Source organism: Pinus tabuliformis, chromosome 2_1, assembly GCF_031772625.1.
Source record: "Pinus tabuliformis cultivar Carrire ecotype Pingquan chromosome 2_1, CPIR1, whole genome shotgun sequence".
Taxonomy (NCBI): Eukaryota; Viridiplantae; Streptophyta; class Pinopsida; order Pinales; family Pinaceae; genus Pinus; species Pinus tabuliformis.
In genome coordinates this window covers 519,908,942-519,935,633 of record NC_142299.1, presented here as the reverse complement: position 1 = coordinate 519,935,633, position 26,692 = coordinate 519,908,942, and the positions used below count along the sequence as shown (strand labels likewise).

The window sequence follows — 26,692 nt, the reverse complement described above, 5'->3', positions numbered from 1 at the left end:
GGGTTACAAGGGAGTCCAACAAGCGTGACCACCTCTTGTATTTCCTATGTGCATGCCTTCCCAAATCCGCAGGTTTATGTGCTCAATGACAGATCCCGTGGTTTAAAGACGTCGGAACACGTCTCTAGCCAAAAAAAAATTCTGCTTAAAATGGAGATCCCACTAGCCCTGAAAAGTGCTCTGATACCACTTGTTATGCTCTTGACCTGTGAGAAGATACCGAAATACCAAATTTGCGAATAAATATACCCAAAACATAGAACAATAAGAAATAACAACATGTATTTTATTATTCAGAAAGGAAAGCAATGTTCACTTGCCTCTTCGAGGGGGCAACCTCCAATAGAGTTGGGTTCAATTGCAAAATAAGACACAATGCTCCTCAAGGGGATTCTCTATCCTTTATATAGGATTCATACATGCAATACCATGGGTCTGTACCATGGTTCTTATTAATACCACCTATCTAATACCATGGCCCATTTACAACTAACTGTGGTCCCTTCTTTAAATGCGGGTCAACCACTTATAATTATTAATATGGGCTTTATTGAATCTTTAACTAAGTATAACTATGACTTGACCTTATTACATAAATAAGGGGGTTAGGGTTGGACCCTAACAAAAACTCATTACTCATTGTCATTTAAGAAACAACTTGCAACCATGAGCTCAAAATGCCAAATTTAGAGTGGTAAAAAATAAGATTAAAAACTTGAAGGAAACATAAAAACATAGTGGAAATAAAGGTTGTAAACCTCTCATACTACAGGCCTTTCCATTGGGCATGGAGTCTCAAATTAGTAGAACACAATAGCTTCAGATGAAAGGTAGAAGAATTTTAAGGACAACAATAAATCTTGGATTTAGTAGTGAATAAGGAAATCATCATAAACCTAAGATGATCCAAATTTATTAAGGGAATAAAATGGAATGTTGATATAAAATAGAAACACATTGATACAATGAAACTGGACTTCAATTAATAAATAACAACTGATGAATATTGTTTACATGCAGAATGAAAATAAACTAGCTCGAGTAGTGGTAACTTATTTATGAGAAGAGATGTGACAGCTACATACCTTTCTGAAATGTGTTACAATGAGGCTTAGAGGCCTTTTTACCATGATGAAATAATGAGAAACCCTAAACATTCAAAATCCTAACCCTAGGAGATGAAGCGCCAAAGGCTTATGTGCCCCAATGGGGTAAGGTTGAATGTCAAATTCTTAGGGTCATAACTTTGGCATATGATCTTAATTTGATGTGCATGATAACCCATTTGAAAGGTTTATCCTAGGAGGACAACTTTCAATTATAAATTTGAGTGATCACGTTTCACTAACGTTTGCCCATTTCCCAAAAAAAAATATCATTTAGGGCCTCAAAACAACTCCGGAAGTTCAGGACCTCAAAACTACCAAACAAAGAAAATTGTCAAAATAAGAAATTATGCTGAAAAATAAGAAATTGTGTTGTGATCCAAGTGGAATAGGTGGGTGACCACCAATATCCACCCTGGATCATGAGATGAAAAAGGAATGGTTTTGTTAGGCATTAATGAATGAATCCAACATAGAATAAATGTCATGAATTAAGCACAAAGTGAATTCAAGAACCTCACACTTGCAAATGTAATTTGAGAATAACTTTAAAATGCATTTCATAAGCATATGAAAGAGTCATTGATTGAAATTATTTCACCACATTATATAAATGTATAAATATGTTATACAAAAAAAAATGACACAAGGCATTTGTATCACAAATTCGTCTCTTGATAAATTTTGAAGTAGATAAAAAATGATCTACAACATTACATTATATCTTAGAAAGAATAGGGATGAAAGTATAAAAATGCTTAATATACAAAAGATAAAGGAAAACAAGGCCATATAGAGACGAGAGGTAAACCCATCAAGCAGTTCCCTTAAACTCATAATATTTACAAAAGATGACCCGTCAAGCTTATTTTCAGAGAAAACTTAGTCCTATGCTGCCAAAAATCATCTCTTTTCCCTCTCTTTTTCAATGTTGCCTTTTATGTTTTGAATATTTGAGGTAGTTTCCAGAAATTATGGAACAATTATTACGTCGATAAGCGTGTCTATTTCAAAATAGTGCTTCCAAAATTTTAATTTAGTTATCAATAATTATCAAGTGGATGGTAGGTATATAACCTTTAAGGACTAGCAATTTCCCTTGAAGGTTCAAAGATACACCAAAGGAATTGAACATGCCTATGATGTTACAAAGGAATGATAACAACCTAAAGGGTGGTGGATGGAGGGGAGGAAATGTGTTCAGGCTTGCAATAGTTTAACACTTGTGCCAATGTCAGTCTGAAAGATGTTGCTCAAACTACTTGGTTTCTAAATTTTGTATGAAATTGGCCCAACACTTTTTCCTAAGGGGCTCTCTAATAACTTTCAATGGGTTCACTATAAAACCACCAGGAATGCCTTTATTCCTTTCTTCCTTTTTTCACTTTTTGAATGAGTGTATTGACAATTTTCACTCTCAGTTGGTTCCGTTCCATCTCTATTTTTCCACTAGCAAATGCCTCATCCAGCTAGTGCACAATGTTGGCTTCACCATTATCACCAACCAAGAAAAAATTGTTGAAATCTATGTGGGTAGTGAGACACAAATCGGGGAACACTCCCTTCACTACCTCGACCTGCTGGTTGACCATTCAAGGATGCCAAAGCAATAGTCATAAGCCACAAGAAGGCGATGCTTGGGTGTTCTCCTCTACTCCACTAATAGACATATCACCTTGCCCTTGGTAGCCACTTCACTAACATAGTTGTGATAAATTGGCAAGACAACTAATTCAAGATAGAAAAACCCTCCATTAATGTACACAAGTACCAAAAAAAATGTTTTCTATTTGTCACCTTGAGGTGAGGGGATAATAGACAAATGAAGATGTTTGGTTGAGAAGCAATGACCACATCCTTGGATGCCACCCCCTCCTTGGATTAATTACCGAGCTATGAAGAAGGGTAAACTACACCTTAGTTAAGCAAATGCTTAATTGTTCCATCTCCAGAGACCCTTCACTATACCAAGAACCTCAGTTATAATAGATAAATAAGGCAATGAATCCATAGGTATGTATTTAGTGGTGTTGTTATCAATAACTAAGTTGAGAGGAAGTTACACAGGCATATAGTTATAAACTCCATATTGCATTTAAAGTTTTAGATACCCTTTTTAATCTTGGAACCTTTCAATTTCATCTTTGCCTCTTAATACCACTATTCAAATTATAGTGCCCACCATTCTCCACTAACAAAAGTGGAATCTGAGTTTCACTTTTCTTGAATCCAACAACTGTATGGACTATAGCTTGTAATATAGTCGATCTTTTGTCAACAAAGTCAAGATACCTTATCTCATCTAGTGGAGACATCTAAGTGTGCATTAGAGTCACTATACCCCTTTGCCATTTTTTTTACACAAGTATTATTGATATGGAATTTGTAACTCGGTAACCATCCAACCAATCCACATAAAGCAATATATCGAAAACCTTGTTTATGAGAAATATTTTATCAGTTCAAGAGCATGACCATTAGCAAAACCACCAAATATTAGTCTCAGTTTGTTGATTATATTTAGTGTAAATCATACTCTTGGCCTTAACAAAATAAGGGTCACATTTCCTCAAACTGAAAGGCATTGATAATGGCCACTCTTTCCCCAACGATAGAATTTACAATTGAGGACTTTTGAACACCACCTTTTCCCAAAACAAGGATGGTAAGAGTATCCACAATCTCTTGCTTTAATTTACCAAGTAATTGATGCAGTGTTGTCTTAATAGTAATAGGAATTTATTCAATACCTATCCACTCACAAACAAGTTAGGGTGTCATGCCACCTACTTCTAAGAGACAAACCTCGTCATTTCTTCTCAGAATACATTCTCTATGCATGAAAAGCATGCAACGAGATTTATTATGTCCTGATTTTAATCCATTGGAAACCTTTTGACGGTGCTAGAAATTTGTCAACCAAGGGGGTCTCCCCGATGTGAAGTCCCAATTAGACCTCACACCATTTGGATTAGGAGCCCCATCTAGAGTATCGTCTCAGATTTCATATGTTCTTATAGCTTTGGCTTGGCTTTAGCTGTCAGCAAGAGAGAGAGATGCACATGCACCTTTGAAAATCAAGTGAGTATGTCTGGTGAGTGTTCAATTGTAGGTGTGTCGAGGTTCTTCTATTGCGGAGAGAAAGAAACGTGAGCCTCTAAAAGAGAGGTAATAGTACCACTCTAGTAGAAACACATGAAACAAGAAATATCTATCTAAGATCTAGCGGAATAGTCTACAAAGATGTGACGGTCATTACAACCAACATAAACAAGGAAAATATGTTTAACATCCAACGAAATAGTCCATGAGGATGTGACAGGCACAACAACCATTACAACACATTCTTAGTATGATAAGAACTAAAATAACTGAAATAGTTCAACTACTTTAGTACAAGTGAAAGCAAACATGAATTACAAACATTCACATAATTTTTTTACAAACATACATATTCCATGCATGAAGAACGTGGCTTCTTATATTAAGTAAAAGTTCCTAGACACATGTATACAATGAACACCACTAGCTCCAATAGTGGAGCGTTGGAGCCACTCCTTGCTCCTCAAAATAACTAGTCCATCTCTCTAATGTTTTGCGAGAGGAGCCAAGGTGAAAAGTCCATTTCTCATACAATGAGGGTGTATATATAACCAAGAGGTGATGCTTCACCTTCCTTGTGACTCTTTGACTACCTCCATGATTGTTTGACTTCCTATGACTTTTCGACTTTACATGACTCTTCATATTTTGAATGTGTCCTTTGGACTTCCACTTTAGAATACATTTTGAATAGATAATTACATAATCCACAATAATGATGTGGCATATGATGACTCGTGACAAGACATGACATGACACTGATGACATAGACTACATGATGATGTGGCAGTGCCAAGTTGTCCTTCTTGTTGCTTATTTCTTTCTGTATTCAATAAGAGATGTATCAAATGCTTCATGTTCATGCGAGATGTGATTTATTCTTCATATACACCCTCCAAAGGGTTGTGAATTAGATGGAGTCTTCATGTGGTCTTGATCTTTGGTCTTCTGTTGTAATCCAATGTTCCTTCGTCTTCTTGTCTAATGATCATATTATATCCTCAGCTCGTTAGGTGTCTTATAGCTTGTCCTCCTTATCCATCTCCTTCTTCATCATCTGTCCATAACATGATAGAGTTCTTGCATTTGCAATCTACTCATGACAAGATGACATAAGTGATAAAACCCTAGTCTAAAACGTTGCATGTTGATCCAGAGATGAAACTGAGTGGTAAGCTAAGGGAGAAGCTCAGTGACTGTGCAGTTGTGTAGCTCAGGTAGTCAAGGGTTAGGCTTGAGCCCTGAGTTTTCATAATGCGTAGTTCAGGCTGGACTGAGGAAGAAGATTGCACAGTTTGCGAGCTCAGTTAGGTAGGCTTAGGGGTTGGGCACTGATTTAGTCAATTGCGTTGTTCTAGAGGATCGAGGAGACTGGGTGATTGTGAAATTATTCATTTCAGTAGCTCAAGATTGAGGCTTGAGCCAATGCGTAGTTCTAGCTGGGCAGGAGAGAAAGATTGTGCGGTTTTGAGGCTCAGTGCGCCAGGGTGTAGGGTTTTTCACTGTTTCAGTCTATTTCATAGTTATGGGAGGTAGAGTAGACATGGTGATTGCTTTATTCAAGAGCTCAGGGTTTGAGCTTGAGCTCAAGTACTGCATAATGTGCAGTTAGGGTGAGGCTGGAGGGCTAAATTACACAATTTTGGAGACCAGGGCTCGGGCTTGAGCACTGAAACTGTGCAATGTACAGTCTTGGGATCATAGTTTCAACAGGTAAGGTTGCGGCCTGAGGGATGGTACTGTGCAATGCGCATTTGAAGAAGGCTGGATGATGCTAAGTTGTTGGGAATTTTTGAGAATTTTGCTAAGTGTGGGATCAGTGAAACTGATGTGAATAATGATAGGACTTGACTGTGATCACACACTTAGACACTTGATGACACAACATATATCATCCAGAACACATGAACACATACTTCCCTTAGTGTGACAACCTTTGCAACAACTTACGACAAGTGTAACACTAAAGATACACTTTGCGACGACAATGACGACACTTGTGCGATAATGTGAGAAGCTTTGGAAATGAGTGTGAAACATGCCTACATGATAAGAACAACTAATCATAACAAATATTTTCCCTTCAAACAAACCAAAACTCCACTTTACATGATAAGTTATTATTCCCACGCCAAAAGATGACACTTGCTATATAAAATTAAAAGTGTGAACGACGATGAAAACAACACATGCCAGGGAAATGATAACATGAACGGCACTAATTAAAGGGAAAGTGAGTGAAAGTTGTAAACATGAAAACAACACTTACGACAATGAAAGTGTGCAAAAGCGACAGTTGGAGAAACTCACCAAAATAAAAGTACGATCAGAAAAAAATTGAGGGATTGTTGATGTCAGTGCGCACTAACTGTCGACATGGATTGGACATCCCACACGCATAGTCTTGATGGGCTGTGTTATGCTTGTTCAAGATTTCATAAAAGCATGTGCTTATGGAATTTTTGTAGACTAAGCATGTGTGAGCAAGTGACCTTGACACTTATGATACAGGAAGGGAGCTCAAAAAACATCAACAAACCAAGAAGTGACTACGGAATGATCGATCGCAAGATCGACAATAGGCTCCAAAATTTGAGTGTACACAAAATTTTAGAGGGTGTTTGTTGCAACAACAACACTTTGGGACACAATGGTAGAACTCCAACTTCTATTCCTTGGTCAATTCTTTCGTGCAAGGTCTAGTTCTTCAGGAAGTATTGATTCATCGTTGAGATTACCATGGCTTCCCCACTTACCCCATGCATAAACATAGTCCCCTTAATTCCTTTACTCGGTTAAACACAAACATAAGATCAACGATCACATAATGTTTCGAATCAGGATATGGTAATGAAGTTCGCGAGCTTTAGATTTCAGAGTATAGATTTTCATCTCTGGTGTTTCCCCATTTCCAGCAGGCCTGGAAAGTACCCCAACAAAGTCAATTCAAGGACATAAGCATTGCTCGGCTGCCAGTAGGCCTTGAAAGTACCCCGACGGAGTTGCCTGCTTCAACTCTCTGTGTAGGAGGACTTTCTTTTCTTTCACCTTTATTTATTTTTCATATAGGACTATGCATCAACACTTATTTATTTCATAGACGGAAGAGGGATCTTGACTTATTTAGAGCAGGAGAGGTTGTCCCTTCAGAGAAGCATATATAAGACCTCTGATATTGGTTTGCTCATTTAGATTTTCCCCTTGTCCTTCTCTACTTCATTGGATCAACCTGAAAAAACTGAAACATAAAAACCTGAGTGTAGGCACGAGGTTTCCAGAAGAGACATGGAGATCATGGTTCAACACAAGGCTTTCTTAACGCAAGGATATTATTTTCCGTTCGAACATCATCAACCAAAAGATGTAACCAAGACAAGGAAGAGGGACAAAGGGTTAGCCAAATGTTGCAGTGTCACACAAATATTTTGTATTTTTCCATATTCCCTTTTGAGTCAACAAGGCAGCTTCGTGCAAGGTATCATAAAATGAAAGGAAAGACAACACACAACAAGGAAACAAAACCAAAAGACAAGACAGAAAATGGCTAAAGAAAAACATGATGTGAAACCAAAACCATAAAACACAAGACAATTACAGGAAAAAAATGTAGGATGAATGTGCAGGTAAACTAAAATGCAAGTAGACCTACTCCTAACCTAATTAGCTAGAAGCTTGGGGTCACATATAGTGGAATTTCCAATGTAGCCACCGTAATTGTTCCCGGCATACAATCACAAAGATGCGATCAATTAAAACAAATATATAACAATGTGAAATGGAAAAGATAAGGGCTTGCATAACTTGCACAAAAAATTGAAGGCCTTTCCTGTCAACAAAAAGATATGTCATAGTTACTAACTTTAACCAATTTGCATTCTTACCCTTTGGATGAGAACCATCATTCAACAAACCTCAGAAGCTTCTCGCGGATGTGTCTTCATCTACATTGAACTCCTTAGCAAGCATGAGGAAATATCGAAACTTGTTATTTTCAACAGAGCTTTTCAGGTAAGATTGTTCCAACCATTCAACGATTGGATCGTAAAATTCATGATAATCCTCTTGAAAACCCTGAAATCTTTGAAAAGATGATTTTTCAATTAGAGGCATGGGATTACAATGAGAATTTTGTGAGGGGAAATATATATTATCATATTCAGTAGGCATGCCAAGACAGTGAGGACCTGACATAACCATTAGCGAAGGATGAAGTGCCTCAACTGCTCAAGAAGTATCCGAATAGTGAAATGTTGAACCATAAAGATCAAAGGATGTAAAACAAATTTTATTAGATGTGATGGTGGGAAAATGATAAGATGAATGATAGTCATAAGAGAGAGAATAATGATCAGATGGGTTGATTAAAGCATCATATTCCTAGTTTGTAATTAACAAAGATAAATCAATTTGAACAACTTTGCAAATTCTCTGAATAATAAAACCAACTTCCTTGCAGTCCGAATGTGACAAACCATTTTACTGTAGTTGGTGACAGATTGTACAAACATCGTAATCATCGAAAGAATTTAAAAGGGATGCCAACACAACAAACACATGAGACTAGTCAAGACATAGTGAACGGAGAAGAATTTGATTCATGCAATAACTTGTGCATTCATTATCACTCAAGAGGATTTTAGGTGCGATGAAGGGAAATATTTGTAATATAACATTTGCAAGAAAATTTGGATTTGACTATTAAGAGATGAATATGATGGGCATGATTCATTTGGCCAAAGATAGTCTTTGAAATGATCAACTTCACAATTCCATGAATTTATGAGAGATAACATTCCATACTCGAGTTTGATGCGAGATATTTTCATGAAGATGGATCAACTGAAGAAGATTCCTAAATCTGATCAGAAACCAAATCTTGAAAGTTTGAAATATTACATCCAAAACTCTAAATATATTCCAGAAAGAGATTTACACCAAGTGAAACCATGCAAAGAGAAGGATTGTGTGAAAGAAACCATATCTGAATTAGTTCGGGGGGATTACTAGAGTTGTTGGATCCTGACATAACCATCAATGGAAGTTGTAGTGCCTCAAATTCCTAACAAGTCCCATAACTTTGAAGGATTAAAAATTGCATCTTGAAGATTGAACTAGGTCGTGCATGGTGTGAGGATAACTATTGTCACTAGTTTCAATAAGACCACTACTCACCGAATGAAAACCACCTCTATCACTGATTTGACCAAATTTTTCAACTTTAACAACCAGATTACTGAAGTTGAAAGATTCATCTGATTGCAAATCTAAAGATGTATGAATCGAATAAATTTCATGAGAAAGTTGGTTTGGAGAGTTGTATTCATGCAAAAGAAGAGACGATGAGGGAAGGAAAGAGTACTTAATGATTTGAGTGTTTTCATTTTCATCATGGATAATCTCACCACCTTGTGTCAATTGAGAAGTTAACTTATCAGATGAAGAACTCGAGGAGCATGGAGTATCTTCATCTCAAGTAGTTGAATCGCAAATGGTAGAGCATGAAGGATAGTGAGATGAAGAGGAAGTTTCAATAAGGACATATTCTTTGATCGAATCAGATTCCATATCTAAAGTATATCCTCATGTGAAATTGAAAGATCAAATGATGCACCTGGGCATTCGTGATCGCATACATCAACAGAGTCATCATCATCGGAATGATTATTTCCCAAGGCTATGGATTGATTAAAAGAATTGATTGTATTTTATTCATTACAGATATTATCATATTGAGAATCATCCAAGAAGGGAAGCACATCATCTTCACATGGAGGATTTTGAAAAAGAGAAAAAATATTAAAAGCATCTTCACCTTCGTGCTCCTCTACCTATGTAATGTGACTACCTTGTATATGATCACAATTTGAACTAGTAACTTGAAAATCAAGAGTGTGAAAAACTAGTTGGTGGAGTAGATTGATCGAGCGGATCATGGTATAAAGAGTCATGGCATGTAGATGATAGAGGATAACATAAATCTAGAGAAGATTCAAGACTAGAGATATGAATAGTAACGTCCTCTTGCGGAATGGAGGAGTTAGTCTTCACCATGTTGAAAAATGTAACTAGGTTCGGTCTATATCATGACATGTGTAATTGATGCAAAGAAGAAAATAAAATTATTATTGTAATGCTTGTCTCATGGGTTTCGTGAGCAAGGAATTTTATTTTTAGTATGACTCCCATTGTGAGTCCTTAGGATTGGTCATAAAGTCAAATTGAGTCAATGTCATGTATGAAGGACCTCTCCTTCAAGTTGGCTACAAAATGGAGTAAATATCCTACTCAAAGAGACATGTTGGATCAACCTCTCTCAAGTCGGCTAATTATGAGGCTCCAACCACTATAAATAGGGCAACTCAGCCTTATTTCATAGCATAATTTCGGTCATCTTCAAGTATAAAATTTGGTTGAATTTTGAAATGGAAAATTGAGTGCGAAGTCCACAAGAAGGAAGCCTACTAATCAATGAGGAAGGGAAGAGGAAGATCGAATTATTTGGCACTGTTTTTGGGCTAGTTATCTGAGACATGTGGCTGCAAAAACTAGAGTTTATGCAATGGTATCATAACAGTCCAAAAGAAGGTTATCTAAAGGTATCCAAGTCAACTTTATAACTAGTCGAGTTCATCTAGAGAAGCCTCCAAATAGAGCGAAGAAGGGAAGCACCTCCAAACTTGTTCCTACTCCTCATACGTGTGAAATTGTAGCGAAGGATGAAGTTTGACTTGCATTGAATTGTGTAAGAAGAAGAAGTAGCAAAGAAGGATATTTGTGACATGGTCTTGGAGTGGTCATTCTATAAAGGGTCTAGATTTTGGTATTGGTATTCGTCAGTTGAAGTCTCTATAAGAATAATAATTTATTTGGGTTTTCCTCTCATGTGGGAGAGGTTTTGGCCCTAGCTGATAGCCTACATTTTGTGGCTCTTGTCTCTCGATGTTTTTATGCATTGGTAATTTTTTTATGAAGAAGAACATTATAACTACATAAGCTAAATAAGATCCTAATCTAATAAGTAAAAAGCATTCACAAGCAGTCATCAATCGAAGATAAATTACCTAATACTTGATGCCCTAGATTTCTCAACATGGTATCAGAGCTAAGGTGACAAATTCAAGGAAGGGTATCTTATCAAGGGACAAGGATCAAATCTCGAAGAAGGCATCAAAGTAAAGATCATCTTTAAGACAAGATCTATTAAGGAAGCATTATAACCCTAGAGGGAAGAAGGAGTCTACAAAGAAGTCTTGGGATCATCATCAAGAAAAATAAGTCCAAGTTAAAGAGATATACGAATCAAGATCCTTACCGTTGAAGACATCACCAATAAGTCATCATTGATCTTCATCAAAGGGTCAAAAGAGATCTCATTCTCTGTGGGATCAAGGATCACTCTTGAAGAAAACTACCTTCATCAAGGAGAAGTTTTATATTCTCTATATCATCATCAACATCAAGGAAGCAACAAGGAGAAGGAGCATCCTATAAAGTAAGTATAATATGAATATGTCAAAATGCCTTTTTGCAAGGAAAGCAACAAATTGGTTGGGGCTTCAAACTATCTTGCATGGAAGAAAAACACAAATCTAAATCTCATTGGAAATGAGGTTATGGAACATGTCAAAGGATATATCACTAAATTAGGAGAGGAAGATGCTCAAGCTCTTGCAAAGTATATGAAAGAGGAAGTTAGGGCTCAAAGGGTTCTCATATAATCCATCAAGGATCCCCTCATCCCATGTGTATCTAAACTCAAAACTTCAAAAGAAATCTATGACAAACTCGTAGAGTTGTATTTTGTAAGCACTACTAGAGAAGTTATCTCATTAAGACAAGAACTATAGAAGTTGAATATGTCAAGGGAAGATGGAATAACCTCATACTTTATGAGGATATCTGAAATTCGGGATCAACTACAAGATCTGGGAGAATTCATGTCTGATATAGAAATGACTACAGTTGTACTAAATGCACTACCAGAGGAGTGGGGTAACTTTACTTCAAGTATTTATGGGAAGAAAGAAGCTACCCCATTCCAGGATCTATGGTCACTGTGCAAGATTGAAGAATCTAGACTAAAGGCCAAATCTGATGTGGGATCAGGTGAGCAGAATCAGGGATACACCACAATGACAAGAATAAAGGAAAAATTTCAAAAGTTTGGTCCTCAGAAAAAAGAAGAAGAACATGGATAAAATACAATGCTATGGGTGTCAAGAGTACGAGCACTATAGGAAATATTGTCCTAAACTTAATAAGGACAATAACAAAATAGGAAGAGAAGAATCCCACATCACCAAGGAAGTGGAGGAAGCTGAAAAGAATAAATCCAAGAAGGAGGGAGTAATAGATATCCACTATTGAGATATGCATTCCTCACCTAAGTTCTTTTCAAGTTCTAAGCCTTTTTTTGTAAGATATGGCTATCATGATTGACTAAATGGGATGCATCAAGGCATCTTAAGAAGCATTGAAAGCTAGAGCTTAAGACATCATCATAGAGAAGCATGAAAGATGAAGTCAAGGATATATATCTTGGGAATCTCATTGGAAACTAAGTGGAAAGGTCATATAGTTCAAGGTTCATCATACATCTGTCAAAAGGAAACATTTGCTGACGGGGATACTCAAGATTCTCTAATGGAATCTTCATTGAAAGGTTCAACAATCATGAGGGGAAGCAAGTGTTTCATCAATAATTCCAAACTTGTGGAATTCACGTGATGATGGTATAATGACATAAAAGTGAAGAAGATCAAGGGATTGAAGCTCTTTCAACAAAGAAAGATGTTGCAGGAAGTCTGGATGACCCAAAGGAAAAATGAGGTATGTATGCTTACATTTGATATTATGAAAGTCATGTCATATGGTTGTAGATATCATGAACCAATTCTCTATCTTAAGAGCACAATCCAAAGAAAGGATCTCCTCTCTCAAAGGGATGCATGAATGCATGGGTCACACATTCACTAGATGAAATCAACATAATATGTCCTCATATGAAGTATGAGGTGGTTGACTACAATTGAGGAACTCTGATTGGAAGCTCCTCGGAATGAAATGTGTGAAGAAAAGATGGAATAGATAATGGAATATGCAACCATGGTAAAGGCAATCAAAATCCGAAAGACCAAGAAGATTTGACTAGGATATCTCCATGAAATATATGAAGACTCTGATGGAATTTGAAAAAGAAAGAGACCCTTGACAATATATATCTTTGGGAGATGTGTCGATATGTATGTAGGATGTTGATTCAAACTAGAAGATGTCATGATGAAAGGAAAACAAAAAGGTAATGTTAATGTTCATCCCTTTATTTTTGAACAAATATCTGGATGGGTTTATGCAGGGCTGCTGAGGGAAGATCTATGGATGTCTTCCACCACTGATGCGCATGTAGTAGGATGAAATATCCTTAAGTAAACATGGCATGAAGAAAGCAACATGGCATAAAGGAAGGCCAACTATTTATTGATGTATCACTTTCCAATGATGACATGGCTGAATCATGGATGAAAGTGATGGATGGTCGGTGCCCTATGTAGAAGTTCCAAACATGAAAACTCCTAGATAACGAAAAGAAATCAATGACATCGTGAGGAGGAGTTCTTCAAGAAACTGGTTGTCCCATCATCTCCACCTGAGGAGTTGTTGTAGGTCCCTAATTAAGAGGGAGCCTAGAAAAAAGTTTCTTACTTTGAAGAAACTTGGAAATTCCTAAGCCAAGAGGGAGCTTAGGTACATTCCTTCCATAGGAATGAGTACATTCCTTCCATAGGAATGAGTACATTCCTTTATTGGAATAAATATGTCCTCCCTAATTAAGAGGGAGAGATAGACACATCATTATTGTCTTCACTTGGGAAGATAGAATGGAAGATTGGGTAAACATCTAGCATCTGATGCTCTTTGAGGATGTGTTAGGGAATCTAAGACAATAATAGTCATAGAGGACCGATATTATTTGAGGACTGGGAATCCAAGATAAGAATAGTACTGGTGGAATGCACCTTGAGAACCCGAGTGGGGTATGTTCCGAGAGAGACAATGATGAAGGTGTCTATACGTCATTGGTCTCGCCAGCATTGTGCTCTGATCTTGTGGAGAGATGAAGATGTTAGTCAAGGCCTTGCTATGTGACAATGTTGGTTGATACGATGCTATACAAATGGGTTACCAATCTGACTCTTCTTGTGAGAATTCTTCAGATTAAGAATGACCAAGTACCATTATGAATACCTCCCTAGTTAAGAGGGAGTGTTGAAACATGTAACTAGGTTTGGTATTCATAATGACACATGTAATTGTGATTTTATGTAATTGATGCAAAGAATAAAAATACAATTATTATTGTAATTCTTATCTCATGGGTTTCATGAGAAAGGAATTTTGTTTTTAGTATGACTCCCATTGTTAGTCCTTATGATTGGTCATAGAGTCAAATTGAGTCAATGTCATGTACGAAAGACCCATCTTGGGCATGTTGCATTTTATATGAGTCATTAAATAAGTATGTAAGCCCTCCAAGGCCAAGCACAAAACCTCTCCTTCAAGTCAGCTACAAAATGGAGTAAATAACCTACTCAAAGAGACATGTCAGCTCAACCTCTCTCAAGTCAGCTAATTATGAGGCTCCAACCACTATAAATAGGGTATCTCACCCTTATTTTAGAGCAGAATTTTGGTCATATTTAAGTCTACAATTCGATTGAAATCTGAATTGGAAAAAGGAGTGTGAATTCCACAAGAAGGCAACCTACTAACCAACGAGGAAGGAAAGAGGAAGATCAAAGTATTTGGCACTATTTTTGGGCTAGTTATCTCACACATGTGGATGGAAAACTAGGGTTTCTACAGTGTTATCATAACAATCCAAAAGAAGGTTATCTAAAGGTCTCCAAGTCAACTTTACAACTACCTGAGTTCATCTAGAGAAGCCTCCAAATAGAGCGAAGAAGGGAAGCACCTCTAAAATTGTTCCTACTCCTCACACATGTGAAATTGCAGTAATATCTGTAGATCTGTGGAAAAGAGGCCGAAGTTTCAGAGTAGCTGAGAAGTGTAGTGAAGGAAGAAGTTTGAATTCCATTGACTTGTGTAAGAACGAGAAGCAACAAAGAAGGATATTTGTGACTTGGTCTTGGAGTGGTCATTCTATAAAGGGTCTAGATATTGGTCTTGGAGTGGTCATTCTATAAAGGGTCTAGACATTGGTCTTGGTATTCGTCAATTGAAGTCTCTATAAGAAGATGAATTTGTTTGGGTTTTCCTCTCATGTGGGAGAGGTTTTGGCCCTGAATGAAAGCCTACATTCGTTGTCTCTTGTATCTTTATGTTTTTATGCCTTGATAGTTGTTTGATGAAGAAGAACACTATAATTATATCAACTAAATAAGATACTAATATAATAACTAAAAAGCATTCACATGCATCCATCAATCGAAGAGAAATCACCTAATACTTAATGCCCTAGTTTTCTCAACACACCATGGGCTTCATGAGCCATTCTAGGATTTCCTTCATTGAATTTGAGTCATGGAAAGCAGAAGAAGAATGAGAAGATGGATTAGGAATTTGATTAGCAGATCTCCCAACTTTATTATTATCGCATGGAGTCACCCTCATTGGAAGTGGACACGGAAAAGGAAAAGGAACAAAAGGAGCAGTAAATCCCTCCTTTGAAATTAGAGGTGTCTCATTATTTGCAAGAGTTGGGGAAGTAGAAACATGAGGGGGTTCAGGTTCACCGTGTAAAGCAATGTGAACTAAATTCTCAAACTTGTGCTTAAAGAAATCCCAATCCATATCTTCTTTAGGAAATTCATAAAAAAGGTGAAGGATCAGAGAAATCCTCAACCGATTCATTTGGCTTCATTCTTAGTTGATTGATTATTTTAAAAACATCCTGGTAATCATACTTATCAAAGGCTTGATAAAGCTCCCGGAGGAGATGATGAAAAGAATGGATGGAAGCAAGTGGTAGGGTATGACATCATCAATTAACATGACCTTCAAGGGTGAGGAAGAAAGCCACACAAGCGGAATTTTCATCATTGATTTCGTAACATTCACAAAATTTAAGAAAATCAGAAATGTGCTCGGCTATGGATGTTCCATCCTCACCATTAAACTTTAATTGAGACAAGTGATAAAGAGGCTCATTGAGGATTAAAATTTTACAAGGGGATAGGTTGGAAAAGCACCCCGGGAGTATGATTTGAGGATGATCCATTTATGATAAGAGTTTCAAAATAGACTTAACATGCATAACTTGTCATCTGGCCCTCCTTCTAGTGCCATTTTTTATGGTTCCAGAAATCCATCAACCAAGGGGGTCTCCCTGATGTGAAGTCCTAATTAGACCTCACATCGTTTGGAGTAGGAGCCCCATCCGGAGTATCACCCTGGTTGCCATATGTTCTTATATATTTACCTCGGCTTTAGATGTGAGCAAGAGAGAGGGATGCACATGCACCTTTGAAAAGCGAGTGTGCCTGGTGGGTGTTCATGTAGGTGTGTCAAGGTTCTTCTATTGTAGAGAGAAATAAAATTGAGCCTCTAAAAGAGAGGTAATAGTACCACTCTTGTAGAAACACATGCAAAAGGAAAGATCCATCTAAAATCCAGTGGATTAGTCCACAAAGATGTGACAGTTATTACAACCAACACAAACAAGGAAGATCTACTTAATATCTAGCGGAATAGTCGAGGAGGATGCGACATGCACAAAAACCATTACAGCACATTCTTAATATGATAAGCACTAAAATAACTGAAATAGTTCAACTACTTTATTACATGTTAAAGTAAACATGAATTACAAACATTCACATAACAATCTTACAAACATTCATATTCCATGCATGAAGAATGTGTTTGTCGTCAAGCTTCTTATATTAAGTAAAAGTTATTTGACACATGTATACAATGAACAACACTAGCTCCAATAGTGGAGCATTGGAGCCACTCCTTGCTCTTCAAAAGAACTAGTATGTCTCTCTAATGCCTTGCAGGAGGAGCCAAGGTGAAAATTCATTTGCTCATACAATGAGAGTGTATATATAACCAAGAGGTGATAATTCAACTTCCTTGTGACTCTTTGACTACCCTCATGAATGTTTGACTTCCTAGGACTTTTCGACTTTACATGTCTTTTCATATTCTGAATGCGTCCTTTGGACTTCCACTTTACAATAAATTTTTAATAGATAATTACATTATCCACAATAATGAAGTGGCATATGATGACTCGTGACAGGACATGACATGACACTGATGACATGGGTTGTGTGATGATGTGGCAGTGCCAAGCTATCCTTCTTGCTGCTTCTTTATTTTTGTCTTCAATAAGAGATGTATCCAATGCTTCATCTTCATGCGAGATATATTTTGTTCTTCATATCTACCCTCCAAAGGGTTGTGAATCAGATGGAGTCTTCATGCGGTCCTGATCTTTGGTCTTCCATTGTAATCTAGTGTTCCTTCATCTTCTTGTATGATGATCATCTTATCTCCTCAACTCCTTAGGTGTCTTATAGCATGTCCTCCTTCTCCATCTCCTTCTTCATCATATTGTCATAACATGATTGAGTTCATGCATATGCAATCCCCTCATGAAAAGACAACATCAGTCTGATAAACCCTTAGTGTAAGATGCTACAGGATGATCCACTAACTAAGTCGAAACCGGGTGGTAGGTTGAGGGAGAGGCTCAATGACTGTGCAGTTGCACAACTAAGGTAGTCAAGGGTTAGGCTTGATCGTGGCTTTATCCTAAAGACTGTAAAATGCGTAGTTCAGGCTGGACTAAGGAAGAATATTATGCATTTTGGGAGATTAGTTAGGTAGGCTGAGGGGTTGGGGACTGATTTAGCCAATTGCGCAGTTTTGGGAGACAAAGGAGATTGGGTGATTGTGCAATTGTGTAGTTCAGGACCTCAAGGTTGAGGCATAATCTTTGGGACTTCATAATGCACATTTTTGGCTAGGCAGGAGAGAGAGATTGCACAATTTTAAGGCTTAGTGAGCTAGGCTATAGGGTTTTGCATTGTTTCAGTCAATTGGCAGTTCTGGGAGGCATAGCAAACCTGGTGATTGCGCAGTTGTGCAGTTCAAGAGCTCATGATTTGATCTTGAGCCAAGAGACTACGTAGTGCATAGTTAGGGCCAGGATGGAGGGCTGAATTGCGCAATTTTGGAGACCAAGGCTCAAGCTTGAGCACTGAAACTATGTAGTGCATAGTCCTGGGAGGCAAGAACTACGCATTGCGCAGTGTCAAGAGGCGGGGTTGTGGCTTGATTGATGGGATTGCACAATGCACAATTCAAAAAAGCCAAATGAGGTTAAATTTTTGGGAATTTTCCAGAATTTGGCTGAGTGTGGGATTAGTGAAACTGATGTGAACAAATGTCTAATGACCCTTGGTTTTCATATTCAAAGTGATATCTTGGAATCTAATGGTTATTCATATTCCATACCATAACCCTTAGTAGATTAGGTGTCTAACATCCCCCCCCCCCCCCCCCCCCCCCCAATTTGAAGGGGTATATATGAGTCCAAGAAGAGATATGAAATATAAAAAAATGCAAAAATTGTAGGGCAACAATTGGCTTATTATGCTCTTTGAAATAATGGTATAAGGTGGGATACATCGAGGTCTCAACCGGTGGTGGTTTAAGACTGACCATCAACATTGGAATGCTTGGTGGAGATCTTGGAACAATTCCAAATCTAGTTAGAAGCTGAAGTCTTCTGCTAGTGGAAGTGCTCTCTAATTCTTGGAAAAGCGAGACTATTAAGGTCTCAACATGGAATACTTGATGTAATTTTTGGAACAATTCCAAATCTAGCTAGAAGCTAAAGTCTTCTGCTAGAGGAATTGCCCTTTAATGCTTTGAAGAGGAAGACCATTGAAGTCTTAACCTATGGTGGTTTACGGAAGGCCACCAACCAAAATGCATACTTATGGGGCATGACTCTGCCTTTGGCTACAACTATGAATTTGGATATGGCTAACTGTAGCCTAGGCTCATGTAACAAGTTCAAATTGTGCTTCAAGCTCAATTGATGTATCTTTGAAGCTTGTAGATGACCATTGTCATATATGTTAACACTGTAATTCCTCCAGGCTGAGGAGAGGATCCCAAAAGTAACCACAAACCAGTTTGAAACTAGAATCTAGCCCTTCCAGTTTCAGAGAGGGCTCTCTCTGTATGATTCTTTAGTCACTTATGTCTTAGGCTAGGTATTAAGATTAGAGAGGAATACTTTTAATAGCTTGAAGGCAGGGAAGAGGGAAAATCCATTGGGCATATGGTCATATAAAGCTAATGTTTTTCAGTGATATGATGGGGAAATTTAGGAAACCTTAGACAGGGGCAAGATAGGCAATCCTTATGGTGTTTTTTATCAAATTCATTGTAGAGGTGGTGAGTAGAGGAATAATGGAAATAATAACATCTAAATCATCTAACTAAGGATGAATTCTAGATGTCACAATGGAAGAAAAACATTAAATGTTTAGTAAGCTATAACAAAGCACTTTACAGTGAATTCCAAAATAAATCATAGCTTAACTAAACATGAAGATATAACATTTTAAGCATGATTTGTAACAAAGAAAAAATCACATATACAGGAAAAAACATCACATAAGAAATTGAAACATGAATCCCTATAAAGGTCGACTTAAGCCTTCATCATTCACTGAAAATTTTCTGAAGATATACAATGCATAGTGTTTTCTTTCTCTAACCCTAACCAACCAACCCTTTGCACACTGAAATTCATGAAATATATACAATTATATCATCCTTGGACTTAAGGGGTCGAGCTCAACCATTTCCACAAAGATAGAGTTAGTTACATTAGATTTAGAAACTACCTGTTAAGAAATGGGGAGTGAATTTCTGGAAAATAAGCGTCAAATATTAGATCATATCTCTCGAATCATGACGTATGTTACAAAACCAAAAGACCATTTTGTAGGTGAGCTTGTGTTTGAGAGAAACCTCTCTCAGTTTTCGAAAATTCTTCTTCATCTCCTCGAAATCGGCACCCAAATATCATGGATAAAACAAGAAATGACGAAATCTGAAAAATAGGTTGTAAAGATTCATTCGAATCTTCTAATATATCACACCTGTTACAAAACTGAAGGAGGTTTTTTTTATTCATCTCGTGTTTGACATAATACTCTTTTACTTTTTCAAAATTCATTTCCATTCGACAAAAAACAATTTTGAAGTTAACTACTAAAACAATTAAATACGTAGCAAATCCCCTGCAGCAAAAGCGCAACGAGCTTCTTTTTCATATCAGATGATCAAATTTTGAACTTGCAAGATACTCAATGACATTTTTCATAACCATGAGAATCAATTTCATGAGGTTTGGAGTTGAATTAAAAGGTCAAAATGCCGACTGTGTGGAAGTGCAGTGCATTCGTTGTGCTACTTTGAAAGCGCAATGAATTCACCATTTGTATACTTCTAATCATCCCCTGTACCTATTAATTTTCCAAATAGGTGGAAAATAAATCCTAAATCATAAAATACCTATTAAGAAACACTTGACCAAACTGCAAACCTTCCTTCTTTGAAAATCATCATCTACAACAAAAGTGCCGCGCCAGAGTGTAGTGAAATTTCACCTGCATAGGTTTGGATGAGCACTAGGGTCTCTAAATGAAGAAAATAGCTTGTTGATGATGTTGACATTATTAACAACCTCCTTGAGCCTCCATGAAATGAAATAGCACAAAAAAACCCACCTTCCACTAAACTTCATGCTTATGATAGTAACGCAACAAGAAAGCGCAACATGTTCAAGTTTATGAGGGTTGCAAGCTTTTTTGAGCATTCTTCTCAATTATTAAATATGAAAATGATAGCATAGAACATTAATTATCATAGAGAAGATAAATTTGGAACTTGAGAGTGATCGTGGCACAAGAAAGCCTCCAATTTGCAGAAGTGCAGTGATCCCCTTTATACTCCTCCATGTAGTCTAGACTTTCCTTCAAGTGTAATGATGACTCTTCAAGCTTAAAATGTTCAAGCGCAACATAAAATTGTGGTGACAAGGATATGATGTGTTATCTGATTTGACCTTGCAACTAACTGAAAAGACACCACTAACTGTCCAAATGATGAGAAAAAAAGACTCACTATGACCTCACTCATGATTTTGTATGAGACATTAACCCTAGACTCACTTAACTCAACCCTTTAGAGAATCGATGACTATCTTTACAATTCTAACATAATTACATCAATAATATAATTTTACATTCTTCACAAAGACTAATAACTTGATCTCTAAGAGATCATAGCAAAACCTTTACACATTTACCAAAATAATAAAAAGACTAAGCTTGCTTTTGACTACTATAACATAGGACACTAACAAGATATAAGGGGAGAAGATGAAGAAATCTCAACTACAAGACATGTCAATAATTGAGAACAAATTATGCATTATGACCAAAATATCTTCTTTGTTGTTGAAGCCCATTTCCTATAAGCAATCCATCCAAGGTGAATCTTTGTTCTAGTGGGAGGCTTGCTTCTAAAGCATCTATTTGAAAGATGATTATTTTTATGACAATGCACACATGGGTGAAGATCAAAGCAATTATCTTCCACATGACCAACTTTGTCACAATATTGGTTTTTGACAATTTGTGGCTACAGTGGAAGAGGAGCGAGATCTAGAACAGGTGAATATGAACCATCTTGACAAAACCCAAAACTTAAAAACTTAATAGGATTAGAATAATTTAGGATGTAAGAGGACACATCCTTGTTATATCCAAGGCTAATTTTGTTCTTATTGTTGAAAATATCTTCCCAACGTTAGATGATGGGCTTGGGAAGTGCACACTGAATTTGCGCACCTGCATGCAAATCTGTTCTTGCTCTGGGTATTGAATCAATCTCAACCTCAATAATTTTATTAGTTTCTTCTTGTTGATGGGAGTCAAATTCATATTAAAAAAGGGGATTGTTTTGAACGAAAACCAGTTCGTATTGACAACTCTTTTATTGAAGTTCATCTAGCTGGAACTGAGATTCTAGTTGCAAAAAATCAATCTTGTCATGTGCATTTTGTAGACAGATTCTAATGTCAGAAAGAGTGTCCTTGTTGATGTTTACCATCCCATAAAAAATGGAGAGTATCAGAGTATTTAGTAACTCTAATACTTCATCAATTTTGGCCATTTTCTCTAGTTCAAGTAAATGAAGGGTTAATGCAAAAGTAAAGCGGTAAAATCTAAGATGTGTGCATCTAAGCTAGCAATTAATAAAATGTGATTCTTAGAGCAAGAGAAAGAAATGTCTTTTCACAATATCTGGGAAATAAAAGCATATGCAACCAAAAGTGGAGGAAAAGCAAGATAGTTTGTGAGAGTCAAAGGATGAAAACAACCTTGAAAATTTATGTTCCCAGACACCACAATTGATACAACTTAATCATTTTTGGCAGAATGTTGGATCTAAACCAACATATAGGGTCAATGAATGCAATAATCGTTGTGGTTAGTATTATGGGACCACCACTCGTTCATCACTGGGGCCGCCCATTATGAACCCAAAGGATTTGGGACCACTAGCAGAGACCTCATGTAGAAGAAGGAGATTGTTGCTTTCTTTTCCCACATTGCTGCTGAAACTTCAATTAAATCATTGATGACTAAGAGTTCCACTGCAACTAGTGATTATCCAAACGAGGATTATGCTACAAAGAGGAAATTATTTTATGAAACCAGCTCACAAAAATATAGAAAAGAGAGATCAATGCCTTAGAATTCAACCTCTTCGAGGGGGCAACCTCCTTTACATTAGACAAATGAACAATTCTTGGATGATTCAAATGACAAAACTTCCTTTCTATATATAGGAGTCTATGGAGTCAGAATATAACCCAGCCGACCTAACAATAATAATATAAAGCCACAAAAATAACAATAGAGGAATTCTATGGGGCACAGTAATAAAAATATGGGGACAATAGGGGCTCAACAATATTAATAAGGGATACAACTACAATAGTAATGGGGTAATCACTAATATTATAGGGACCTAACATGCCCCTCTCCTTCAAAAAAGTGTTGTCCTCAATGCTTGAGTAGTTCTGGATGCTTCTGTATAAAATTCTCATCCTCCCATGTGGAATCTTCAGCGGATAAGTTCTTCCACTTGATGAGATACTCCGAAATTGATCGATTTCGTAGCTGTCGAGTTCTTGTTTCTGTGACTGCTTCCGGTTCCAATATAATTTTTCCTTCCTCGTCAAGTTCTGGCAATATTGTTTGAACTGGGAGCTTGTCACCTATAACCTTCTTTAAACATGAAACATGGAAAACTGGGTGCACTCGAGATGCTGCAGGAAGCTCCAATTTGTATGCCATAGTACCAATCTTTTGCAACACCTTGTACGGACCATAATACTTTGGTGATAATTTATTATCCTTCTTAGCTTGCTTGAGGGACATTTGTTTATATGGTTGTAGCCGTAGGAATACCGAATCACCTACATCAAAACTTCTTTCGCTGCGATGTTGATCTGCTTGTTGTTTCATTCTATTCTATGCCAACATGAGGTTATCCTTTAAGAGTTGGAAGACTTGTTGTTGATGTTCGATGTGATGTTCCACTGCTTGAACCTTAGAATTTTCTCTTAAATATGATGTGATGGATGGTGGCTGATATCCATAAAGTGCCATAACTGGGGTCATTTTTGTTGCTGTATGGAAGGAAGTGTTATACCACCAATCAGCAAGAGGCAACCATTTGACCCATTGTGTCTGTTTATCAGATACAAAGCAACGAAGATATCCTTCCAAACATTTGTTTACTATCTCAGTCTGCCCATCAGATTGAGGATGATAAGATGAGCTATGAGCTAACTGAGTACCAAGACAAGAAAATAATTCTGTCCAAAAATTTCCATTGAAAATGGGATCTTTGTCACTTACAATAATCTTTGGGTTTCCATGTAGCTTTTGATTTGTTTCCATAAATGCAGTAGAAACTGTACTGGCTTTAAATGGATGTGATAATGCACAAAAGTGTGCATACTTTATAAGTCTGTCAACTACCACCATGATGACACACTTTCCATCAGACTTGGGTAAACCTATGATAAAATCCATTAAAACCTCCTCCCAACGTTGGCTTGGAACGGATAAATGTTGTAATAGACCCGGGGTCTTAGTTGTTTCAACTTTATTTTGTTGGAAAACCAAACATTCTGCCACAAACTTTTGAATATCCGATTTAAGGCTATCCCAAAAAAATTCCTTCTTAACCCTGTGGTAAGTTTTTAAAAATCCTGAGTACCCTCCTAAGGGAGAAGTGTGCAATTCCATAAGAATTTTTTGTTTGAGTTGCGAATTCTTACAGAGGTATAAGCGATATTTGTACCATAACGAATCATTTTGCCAGCTAAATGTATCAGATGTACTGGAATCTTGTTGTAACTTTCGAATAAGTGCCCATACTTCATCATTCTTCCATTCCTCCCTTGCTTCATTTATCCAATCTGGTTGGATAATAGAAATGGCGCACAACAATGCTTCCACATCCTCATCCTTTCTTGAGAGTGCATCTGCCACCACATTTTGCTTCCCTTTTTTGTAGATGATTTAAAAGTCATAACCCAACATCTTTGTGACCCACTTTTGTTGCTCTTCAGAGGATAATATTTGTTCTAAAAAGTATTAAGGCTATCATGATCTGTTTTTACCTTGAAGTGTCTTCCCATTAGGTAGGGTCGCCATTTCTTAAGTGCATGTAGTATTGCCAACATTTCCTTCTCATAAATAGCTTTATGTAAAAACTTTCCCTTGATTGGACGACTTTCAAAAGCAAAGGGTCTTTCATCTTGCATTAAAACATCCCCAATTCCATTTCCTGAAGCATCACATTCCACAATAAAGGTTTTTGTGAAGTCTGGTGTAGCTAAGACCAGTGCTTGGCACATTGCCTCTTTAAGATGTTCGAAGGCCTTTGTTGCTTCCGAAGTCCATGAAAATGCATCTTTCTTCAATAATGTTGTTAGAGGTGCTGCTATTCTCCCATAATTCTTAACAAACTTGTTATAATACCCTGTCAACCCTAGAAATCCTCGCAGATGCGTTATGGATGTGGGGATTTTCCATTCCTTAATGGATTTAATTTTGCTAGGGTCTACCTTAACTCCTTCATGAGATACAATATGACCCATATATTCCACCTCTTGTACTCCAAAGAAACATTTGGATCTTTTTGCATATAATTTTTTCTCCTCCAATAGTTGTAGCACCCTGTCAACATGTTCAACATGATCCTTCCAAGACTTGCTGTAGATTAGTATATCATCAAAAAATACTAACACAAATTTTCTAAGGAAGGGTTTGAAAATGGAATTCATCAAACGTTGAAATGTAGAAGGTGCATTGGTAAGGCCAAAAGGCATGACCAAAAATTCATAATGACCCTCATGAGTTCTAAATGATGTTTACGGAATGTCTTCAGTCTTCATTCTGATTTGATGATATCCTAAATGAAGATCCAACTTGGTGAAGTAAATTGATCCATGCAATTCATCGAGTAATTCATCAATGACAGGAATGGGAAACTTATCTTTAATAGTGAGCTTGTTGAGCTCCCTATAATCCAGACACATGCGCCATGATCCATCCTTCTTGTGCACCAATACTACTGAAGTAGAGAAAGAACTTTGGCTAGGTTGAATTATACGAGCCTCTAGCATTTCTGTAACCATACATTCAATTTCACTCTTTTGGGCATAGGGATATCTGTATGGCCTGATGTTTGGAGGAACACTTCCTGGAATCAGATGAATAGCATGATCATGATCACGCATAGGTGGGAGACCTTTGGGAGTCTCAAATAACTTGGAATGATTGTCCAAGACTTTTTGGAGATCTGGAGAAATAGATGATTCCGATGTGGAAACGTCTAGCAAACATAATTGAGCAATTACACCTCTTTGTTCTTTTTTTAGAAGCTTTGTCATACCGTTAGAGCTGATTATCTTTCCCGGTTTGCATGCAGTACCCCTTAATTCAAATTCCTTTCCTTCGGCATAAAATTTCATGAAAATTTCTTGAAAATTAAAACTATTGTACCCAAGGATTGTAGCCATTGGACTCCTAGTACAACATCAGCACCTCCCATTGGAATGGAAAGCATTGGGCTAGTCAATACATATTCTCCCATGGATAGCTTGATATTATGGCACTTTCCAGAGCAATTTATCGTTCCTCCATTTGCAATCATCACTTGACACTCTGGTGCTGGATATAGGAAGCAATTCAATTCCTTTGTTACCTTACAATGAATAAAATTGTGGGTACTTCCTGCATCAATCAACACTATTACCTTTTTCTTCTTGATTTGTCCTTCTATCTTGATGGTTTGAGGAGTGGTAATTCCAGCCAATGCATTACAAGATATGGTCGGATTCTTTT

General features: G+C 37.1%; 1 pseudogene; it reads right to left on the bottom strand.

Annotated features, from left to right (window-relative positions):
• Nucleotides 1-3,887, bottom strand: part of LOC149201232 (translocase of chloroplast 34, chloroplastic-like) — a 32,230-nt pseudogene extending 28,343 nt beyond the window's left edge.
• Between the last annotated feature and the right edge of the window lie 22,805 nt (nt 3,888-26,692).